This window comes from Gossypium raimondii, chromosome 8, assembly GCF_025698545.1.
Source record: "Gossypium raimondii isolate GPD5lz chromosome 8, ASM2569854v1, whole genome shotgun sequence".
Taxonomy (NCBI): Eukaryota; Viridiplantae; Streptophyta; class Magnoliopsida; order Malvales; family Malvaceae; genus Gossypium; species Gossypium raimondii.
Window position 1 is genome coordinate 16,486,992 of NC_068572.1, and position 9,360 is coordinate 16,496,351.

General features: G+C 33.3%; 1 non-coding gene across 1 annotated transcript; it reads left to right on the top strand.

The window, feature by feature from the left end:
* Positions 1-373: 373 nt before the first annotated feature.
* Positions 374-480, top strand: LOC128032213 (small nucleolar RNA R71). Its single transcript, XR_008188341.1, has one exon. It is a non-coding gene; the product is annotated as a small nucleolar RNA R71 (small nucleolar RNA).
* Positions 481-9,360: the final 8,880 nt, after the last annotated feature.

The window sequence follows — 9,360 nt, forward strand, 5'->3', positions numbered from 1 at the left end:
GTTTGATGGACATTCTTTGAACAAATGTCCTTCCCCACAATAAACACAGGCTACATTTTCAAATTGATTCAGTGGTTGTGTTGCAAAACTATTACACCCATTAGTAGTAAGATTTTTTAACATTGAGGATATTGATGATACTTGAGATGCGAGTGAAGTAAGAACGTCTACTTCATGTATTCCAGTGACTCATCTTTCTAACGCTACTCGATTGGTTGGCCATTGATAATTGTTGCTGGCAATCCTCTCAATGATTTCATAAGCCTCATTATAAGACTTAGAAAGGGGAGCACCATTAGCAGAAGCGTCCGCTACCATCCTCGTGTGAGCATTAAGACCATCAGAAAATGTCTCAAGTTATATGCAACGTGGGATTCCGTGATGAGGGCACTTCCGTAATAATTCTTTGTACCTTTCCCATGCCTCATATAATGACTCATCATCCATTTGTTGGATAGCAGTGATCTCGTCCCTCAACTTAGCATTATTTCTACACGGGAAATACTTCATAAGGAATTTTTCTGCTAGCTCTTGCCATGTTGAAATTGAGTTTGGTGCTAATGAGTTCAACCAAGCTCGAGCTCTGTCCCTTAGTGAATATGGGAGCAGATTCAAACGTAATGCATCTTTGGGTACTCCGGCTAACTTGAAAGAATTGTTCACCTCCGTAAACAGTCTTAAGTGTAGGTGAGGATCTTCGGTAGAAATTCCACTGAATTGGCCTACTGTTTGAAGCATCTGGAACATTACTGGCTTCAACTCCAACTGTTATGCCTCAATTTCGAGTCTCCTAATACCCGAATTAAGATCATGAAATACTTGCACGACATACTGTCTCAAAGCTCTATCCCTATCATCAATAATAAGGATAGGACTTTGAGCAAGGTGTGCTCCGTTTCCTATATTCAGATTTTCGAAGTTTATCTCTTCAGTCCTTCTCTGACTTACTTGTCTTCTTCGTTGTTAAAAGTTCATTCAATCTCAGGGTCTACAGGGAGTAAATCGATGATTTAGTCAATACTCATAAACACCTGAAATAATCACTGAAAAATTAAGTTAAAATTTGAACAGAAAAATAAACCAAAATGCAAAACTAACAACTTCACAAATAATGACTTCGTATTAAAACACAGTCCCCGGCAACGGCGCCAAAAAATTGGAACGATGAAAATGTGCAAGTTTGCACAATCCCAGCAAGTAATAAAGAGACAAGTAAATGTCGAGTTATCGTACCCACAGCGATTGTGAAAAGAATTATTTATGAATGCTATTTAAAACACTTTTGTGAAAAAATATTTTGTTTGAAGAGGGTGATGAAAAACTAAGATTTTAAAATAAGTAAACTAAATAAATAAATCTCAAATGCACGATTTCAAAATACGATTTTGATCAAGATGACATAATTGTGTTAGATTAATTACGTTTCTTAACTTAGAATTATTAAACTCATGTTTATATTGTTACGAATAAGTTCACGCAACTCAGTGATTTGCTAACTTATGAACATACTCACCTACTGAAATCCATTTATCTCTTGACTATATCCCTATGTCAATTCAACTGATTAAACAAATCTTAGTAGGTAAATATGTTATTGCACATTCATACTTATTAAACCGAAATAATCTCTTGTACATATCCCTATGTCAATTCAAACAATTAACTCGATTTAATAAGCACAAAGTATCCTTACCTTGAAACAGTTTAATCACAATAATCTTGCAAGTTATGCAAGGAAAATGTATCGTCAGATACCGTTGCTAATCTAACCCTCAACTACCTTAGATGATTAAACATGCACTGATTAAGTACTGTGTCCATTAATTAGAATTTGAATCCGTTTAAATAATTAATTCATTAGTTACCCAACAATTGTAATGTAAGAATAACTTAGTCATGATTTTACTTAATCAAGCATCTTACCGAGGCCTATAACAACATAAACACAATTTCAATAATCTTACTTAATCAAGCAGTCAACCTAACACGAACTGAATTCAAGCTAAATTGATTAAATTAACCATTCCAACAACATAAATATTCATAGATATGTTAAACATAACAACAAAAAAATTAAAGAGATAGGGAACAAGAATCAAATCCGGTGTTTTTTCGTGGCTTGACTAATTGCTCCGTTCTTCATTCTCCGTTGTCCTTGTCAACCAAGGCTGCTATGAACAGTTAATTGCTACTCCAAATAGCTGATGAATGCCCCTTCCTCAAGAGGAGAAACCGACAAGAGAGGAAGGGTTATCATTGATTCTAGAGACTAATGGTTTAATTAAGGTAAGTGAGAGGTTTTATATAAAAATTATAAAAATATTAATTAATGTGGATGGTAAAGGGGTTGGTAATATATTTGTATCTGAATTTCATTAAAGGGTAAAATTGTAAATTAATAAATAAAACTTAAGAAAAATGACAAAATAATGCTATCATCTTCCTTAATTCATTGTTTCATCGAAAATTAAAAGGAGAACCATCATTTTTGTCAAGCTTGAGGTCCGACTATATTCTTTTCTTGCGTGTAAGTATTTTTCCAACCCGTTTTTAATAATTTCATTATTTTTGGGATCGTTTGAACTAAGTCCAACTATCCCGAATCTCAAATTTTGAAGTTGTTAAGAATTATGGATTTCACCATTGATGAGTTCTTGATAATTAAGACGCTAAATAATGGATTTGAGTTTTTAGTTGTTGATTATGAATATTTTATAAAGTGAATTTTGATAGTTTTTCAGCAAAGGATTAAATTGATGAAATGTTAGAATTGATTGGGAATTTTAGTGAATCTAGAATAAATATGGGCTAAATATAGTAGGGTAAAAATTTAGCTAGCATGTTATGTTACAAAGTTTCGTTAATTTTGGTATTTTGAGGTTAGGGACTAAATTGTTATAAATGTAAAAGTTTAGGAAAATGTGTAATTAATGAAAAGTTTAGGGTCAAATGCATTAAATTGAGTGTGAAATGTATGTTAATTTAATAGATTGTGTTTAATTATTATTTTAGATCAAGACTTGAATAAAAAGATAATAATCGAGGAAGGGAAAATTGTAGAATAGTCCCTACGTGTTAACCAAATTGAATCATAGGTATGTTCATAGTGATTTATTATATAATATAAATTGCTTGTGAATGTATTATTGTTTCTAGCTAATTATTATGAAATATTTCATTAGTTATTCATATGGAATTGAAAGGAAATGATAGTAGTATGGTTTGGAGTTGTATATATACAAGAACATATTAAGTATATATGATACATACGAAAATGATGAAGTACTTCTGTATGATGAGAATGTATTAAAGTAATGGGTTTACGTATATTGCCCAGTTGAACTTAGTAATTGCGTAGGATACGATTGGCATGCCAATAAGGTTAGTATAAGTCCTTGTACGAGATTTGCACTTCGGTGCCTCTGATAGCATATTTGTGCATCTGTCTGCATTTCGATGCCTCTTTTATGCATCTATGATGCTTGTGGTGTGGTGTAGTTACCCGGGTATCCAAGTCGAGTTCCTCAGTTCATCGGGCTAAATATTAATGGAAGTTACAATTTGATTTATGGATTTAAATGTTGATGCTTATTCAAGATGTTGGATGTTACTTGTTTATATATTAGTACAATTATTCTGATGAAATGTTTTTTTATGGATTTGATATGTTATTTGAGATGAGAATTATCATGATATATATTGTTATGTGATGAAGAACTAATGTGATTTGTGAATGTGTATTTGATTATCATGAAATTGTATGTTTCCTCTTTATATATATATATTTATTTCAATGAAGGTAAGTTTAACTTGATGATTTAAACTATGAACTTACTAAGCTTTATTAGCTTACTTGTTTTATGATGTTCTTTGGTAGTTACCGAAGTTGCGGACTGACCAGACGGATCGATTGAAAGCTCACACTATCTAACCATTTTGATAGCTTTACATTTCGTTTGGAATGTGACATGTATATAGGTCTTTTGTTATCAATAGGTAAATGTTATGTTAAATGGCATATTTAGTGAAATGGTTGAATTAAATATGTATGGTTGATGTGTTTTGGTTTGTTATTCTTTATGTTAAGATTAAGGTCTGAATTAAATATGCAGTTTAATGTGTGTGTTTACATTTGGTAATTTTGGATGAAGATTGAGTATGAATTAGTGAACCATGCTATGTGCCTTTTATAGTTGAATAGTTTGTTTGAATGACTGTTAAAATGTGTGTCTTTGAATGACACATTGGTTAGGTCCTGTAGGTGAATTGAAATGGTATATTTTGAGTATGATATTATGTAGTTTTGGTATGTAAAGACTTATGGAAGTAGGATGTCTTGGTATGCAAGATTTGGACTTGTTTTGTCTTGTTTTAGGGATAAATATAGCTGCACACGAGCTAGGACATGGGTTGTCACATGGCCGTGTGCTATTTCAAAATTAGGCGCAGGATCCACATGACCTGGCACACAGGTAGTACCACAGCCGTGTGGTTCAAGTGTGTGGTCCAAGTCAATGTCTGGCACGGTATGGCACACAGCTTGCTACACGGCAGTGTAACCCAACTTCGAGTGCACACACGATCTGGCGAACGACCTACGACATGACCATGTGGCCCTATTTCGAATATTCACACGGGTGGCCACATGACCGTGTGACCCTTGTTGCGTAAATTTTCAAGTTTTTTTGAAATTTTCGTTTTTATTTTGATTTAATCCTAGATTGTTCCTAAACTGTTTTTAAGACTTTGTAAGCCCGATTTAAGGTCCATAAGAGTACTTGTACCATGAATTGAACTATTTATTGCATATTTATAAATTATTTGAATAATTGTTATGAAATATTGTGAAATGTCTTATTTTGCTTGGTAACACTCTATAACCCTAATTCGGTAATAGAGATAGGTTAAGGGTGTTACACTTACCCTAAAAAAATAATTACTCAGATTAGTGATTTTGATCCCAATGTTAATGGTCTCCCAGATTGGTGTTGATCGACCTTTCAATAAACCTAACATACGAGACATTAATACACGAGAAAATAATTCACTATGACCTTAAAAATATCCGGTCAAGAGAAATGTAGGGAGATTTCTACTCAACCCTTACACTTACACTAATGTGGTTGAAATGGGAAGATCAACAGATCGTTTTGGTCATGAATTGGAAGGGAAAGAATGATCTAAAAGGGAGGATTATTTGAAAGTAAGTTCCTGAAAATAAGGTGTAGGATTAAGAATTAAACACAATAAATAGTTCAGAATTTTTTATTACTAAAAAGAAAAATGAAGGTTGAAAAATGAAGAAGAAAGGAGGAAGAATCTCAGTCGTCGGCGATGGTGCCATGATGGTGATAGTGGCAGTCCAACAATAGAGGTGACGATTCAGCGGAGGAGAAGAAAAGAATATATGGTTTCAGTTAATTACTTAACGGAGGAGAAAAGAGAAGAGAAAAAATAAGAAAAAAGAGTGGGGATTCGCGATGGCGTGCGGTGGTTGTCACAGTGGAGGAGGGTGGTGATAAGGGCAACGGTGGAAAAAATGGAGGAGAGGGGTGGCAGAAAGTGGAGGTTTGACGGTGACGATGGTGGTTTGAGGCAAATGACTGGTGGAGGAGAGGAGGAAAAAATAAAACAAATGGTGGTTCATGGTTGTGCAAAAATGGAGGAGGAGAGATAAGAGAGGAGCAAAGGAGGGGTGGGAAAAAATAGGAAAAGAATGAAAAGATGGAATAAAAGGGTGTTCTTCATCTAGTCTAGGTTCAATGAATCAGCACACAAGCTAAGGGTGAAGAGAATGGTATGTTGAGGGGACAAATGAGCAAAAAGGGGATCATAGGAGTGAAAATAGGGCTATTGAAGTAATGTTGACGATGTAAACAATGGAAGAATATTCCCAAGTATGGCAATTATAGGTTGGACGGCAAGGGCATTTAGCACATTGAAAAATTCACAAAAAAATTAATTAAAAAGGTGGTCACGAATAGACTTGAACCTAGGACCTTTAGGAAACATATTAAACACTTCAAGACTTGGCCATTTCATTCCTTGTGATCATTTTAACAATAAAATAATTAAAACATTGGATGGTCTTTCCTTAGGGTTTGAGACAATTTTGCACCAAATAAAAATTAATAAGAGGGAAAGGATTCGAACACAAGTTATCAAGGTCAATTCCACCACTAATCAATCAGTCTAATTGATACTTATTTATTATCAAATGTGCTAAGACCATCTAATAAAATTCAGAGGTGACCACTCTCGGTTCATTAACCCAATTTCTACTAACCAGGTTTTTGAGATCTGATAATTTCCCCTCCTTAAAAAGAATTTCTTCCTCAAAATTCCTATTGTCAAGCCAATACACTTATCGAAAACTTCATAACTTTTCTTTCTAAACCAACCACCACTCTTTCGTTGCGCAACTCTAATTCCAATGTACTTCCAATACTTCACCTTAAATCTCCAATATATTCCCTATTTATTTACACGGATTGTCTCAAAGGACTAACTATAGAAATATCAATAACGGTTTCCTTAATCTAAAATTTTCAGTTTCAGATATGCACTATTAACAATAAACATTTATGTAAATCCAAATTCTCAATCTGTCTAAGGTACAATTAGAATGGATCGTAAAAGTACATTCATTGACGCCAGATGTGTCTCGATTCTCTCGACACCTAGCAGCATAAACCTGTCTCTGATTTCATTTTTGAATAGAAGCTTGCATTAAACAAAAACAATAACGTGAACGATCTCGAACACGATGCTCAACAGACTTTCATCTGAAGCATGCACCTTACTTTTCCAACATTTTCCCAAATGATGCTTACAATAGTACTTACAAACCAAAATTCTTACTGAACCAATAGAACCTCCAGTATTAGCTTTTACAATATTCTGTTATAGTTTGTCCTCTCTAGCTCGCTTCAAAGGTCCCAACATTACTTGGGATATTGCATCATCCCTAGTCTCGTGATTTTCACCTTAGTAGTACACGCATTAGCGAATTCTTTTGTCGCTGAACCAGACACAAGTTCTTGAAAAAGCTAATGAATAATCTTGAGCTACTCAACATTGCACTTCTCGAAAATCACATACCACGAGTTTGCATACCTTGTGTTTTCATATCACTTTCTCGAGTCTAAAGTTTTATGTTAATCTATAGTTCAAAAATAAAGCATCTAACTGTTTCCCGAATGTCTACAGTCTAAGGTTTACAGTTCTAATCTATAGTTTTAAACAATACAATCTTGATGTTTGTCTACAGTCTAGCACTGACAATACTAACTTTCGAATGACATCAAAGATCTGAGATTTAATTTTTTTTTTAAAATCTTGTGAAAATTTTCTTGTGGCATTATTGCTAAAATACCCCGCTGAATTAGGAAAGCTACATTTGGCCACCGAAATGGCCTAGAAAAACTTTCGCAATTTCAAATGTATTTTTTAAACCATTTGCGCAGTTCATTCAAAGCTAGTAAAATTGAATGTTAAATTCTATTTTCAATCATATTTCAAATCCATTTTTCCACGAAAATGGTCGAAATAATTGTGTTTCATACAAAAATGGCCGAAATAATCACATTTCATACTAAAATGGCCCAGAAAATCCATTTTTCAGAAATGCAGCAGAAAAGTGTATTATTGACTGAATTTATTTTAAAAATCGTGTTTCATACGAAATCTTATCAAATACTAACTTATGTAGTTTTTAAAACTTCATGTGATGCAATCAAGTCTTGCAAATCAGAATAAATCCCCAAAGTAAAGTCCCATGCCACAGTCCATACTCAAACTTATTTACAAACCCCAAATATCAAAATATCAAAATAAAATTTAATTATTGTAAAATAAAAAGACTACCAAAATATTAAAAAGATTACCGAGAAACTCCTCCAAATTCTGTCATTGAATCCTAACCTCGGGATTATTTGCAAAATAAAAAAACTAAATGAGGTGAGCTATAAAGCTCAGTGTGAGATTAACATGAACACAATCACATATATATAAACATATACATTAGACAATTATAATAATCATATCAATTTCGTATAACTCAATATTTCACACCTATACTATGCATGATCATGTCAATGCATATTTTGTAAAATGATGTAGATTTTTTGAAAATGGTGTTACCCATCTCCACTACACACAAAAATTGACTTCCCCAGAACTCGTCCATCCAATAACACACCAAATTCTAAACAGTGTCATAGTAATGCAGATAAATTGCCACATAATCAAAATTGTGGACAAGCCACCAAAATCACAAATATACTATCACATAATCAAACCGTGGACAAGCCACCAAAATCGCAGATAAACTGCCACATACTTCCACCTTTCACATATCCCACCCCATGCATATGATATGACTAGAATCTCTTAAAATTACATAGGCATGTTTAACATGCAAATCACATATGTACACACATCATACCAAAATTCACATTTTATAAATCATGCAGAAATCATATATGCCATAAGACCACATAACATGAGAATGAGATTTACACACTTTTCAATCAATAATAATCATCAATATCACACAACATACTTTTCACAACATATACAGTTTGGAATCACTTACTTGACATAGTTTATAATGATGGATTTTATCTCTCTTTCTGAATGCATAAAGTATCCTCATTAAACAAAAATAATTTAAATAATAACAACTTTATCAATATAAAACAGAGACCTATTTTTGTTTAGTGTTAAAACTCACACCTGATTGTAGATCCAATGTGTAACAACTTTCTAAGAACGCCCACACTTGGATCTAACAATTAGATTACCTATTCACAACAAATAAAAACCTTCTGTTAATGACAATTGTTATTAAGGTTGATACGATAGTTAGTATTTATTTCCATTAACACTTACCCTAAAAAATAATCACTCGAGTTAGTGATTTTGATCCCAACGTTAATAGTCTCTCGGATTGGTGTCAGTCAGCCCTTCAATAAAAATAACATACCACACATTAATACAAGAGAAAATAATTCACTATGAAGTTCTTTCAAATATTTGGTCAAGAGAAAAGTAAAAAGATTCCTACTCAACCCTTACACTTACACTAACTTGGTTGAAACGAGAGGATCGACGGATCGTTTTGATCATGAATCAGTGGGGAAAGAATGATCTAAATAGGGGGACTATTTGAAATTAAGTTCTTGAAAATAAAGTTTAGGATTAATAAGTAAACACAAAAAATTGTGCAAAATGTTTTATTACTAAAAGAATAGCGAAGGTTGAAAACTGAAGAAGAAAGGAGCAAGAATCTAAAGCGTAGGCTGTGGTACCACGGCGGCAACAATTCAGGAGGAGAAGAAAAGAATATATGGTTTGGGT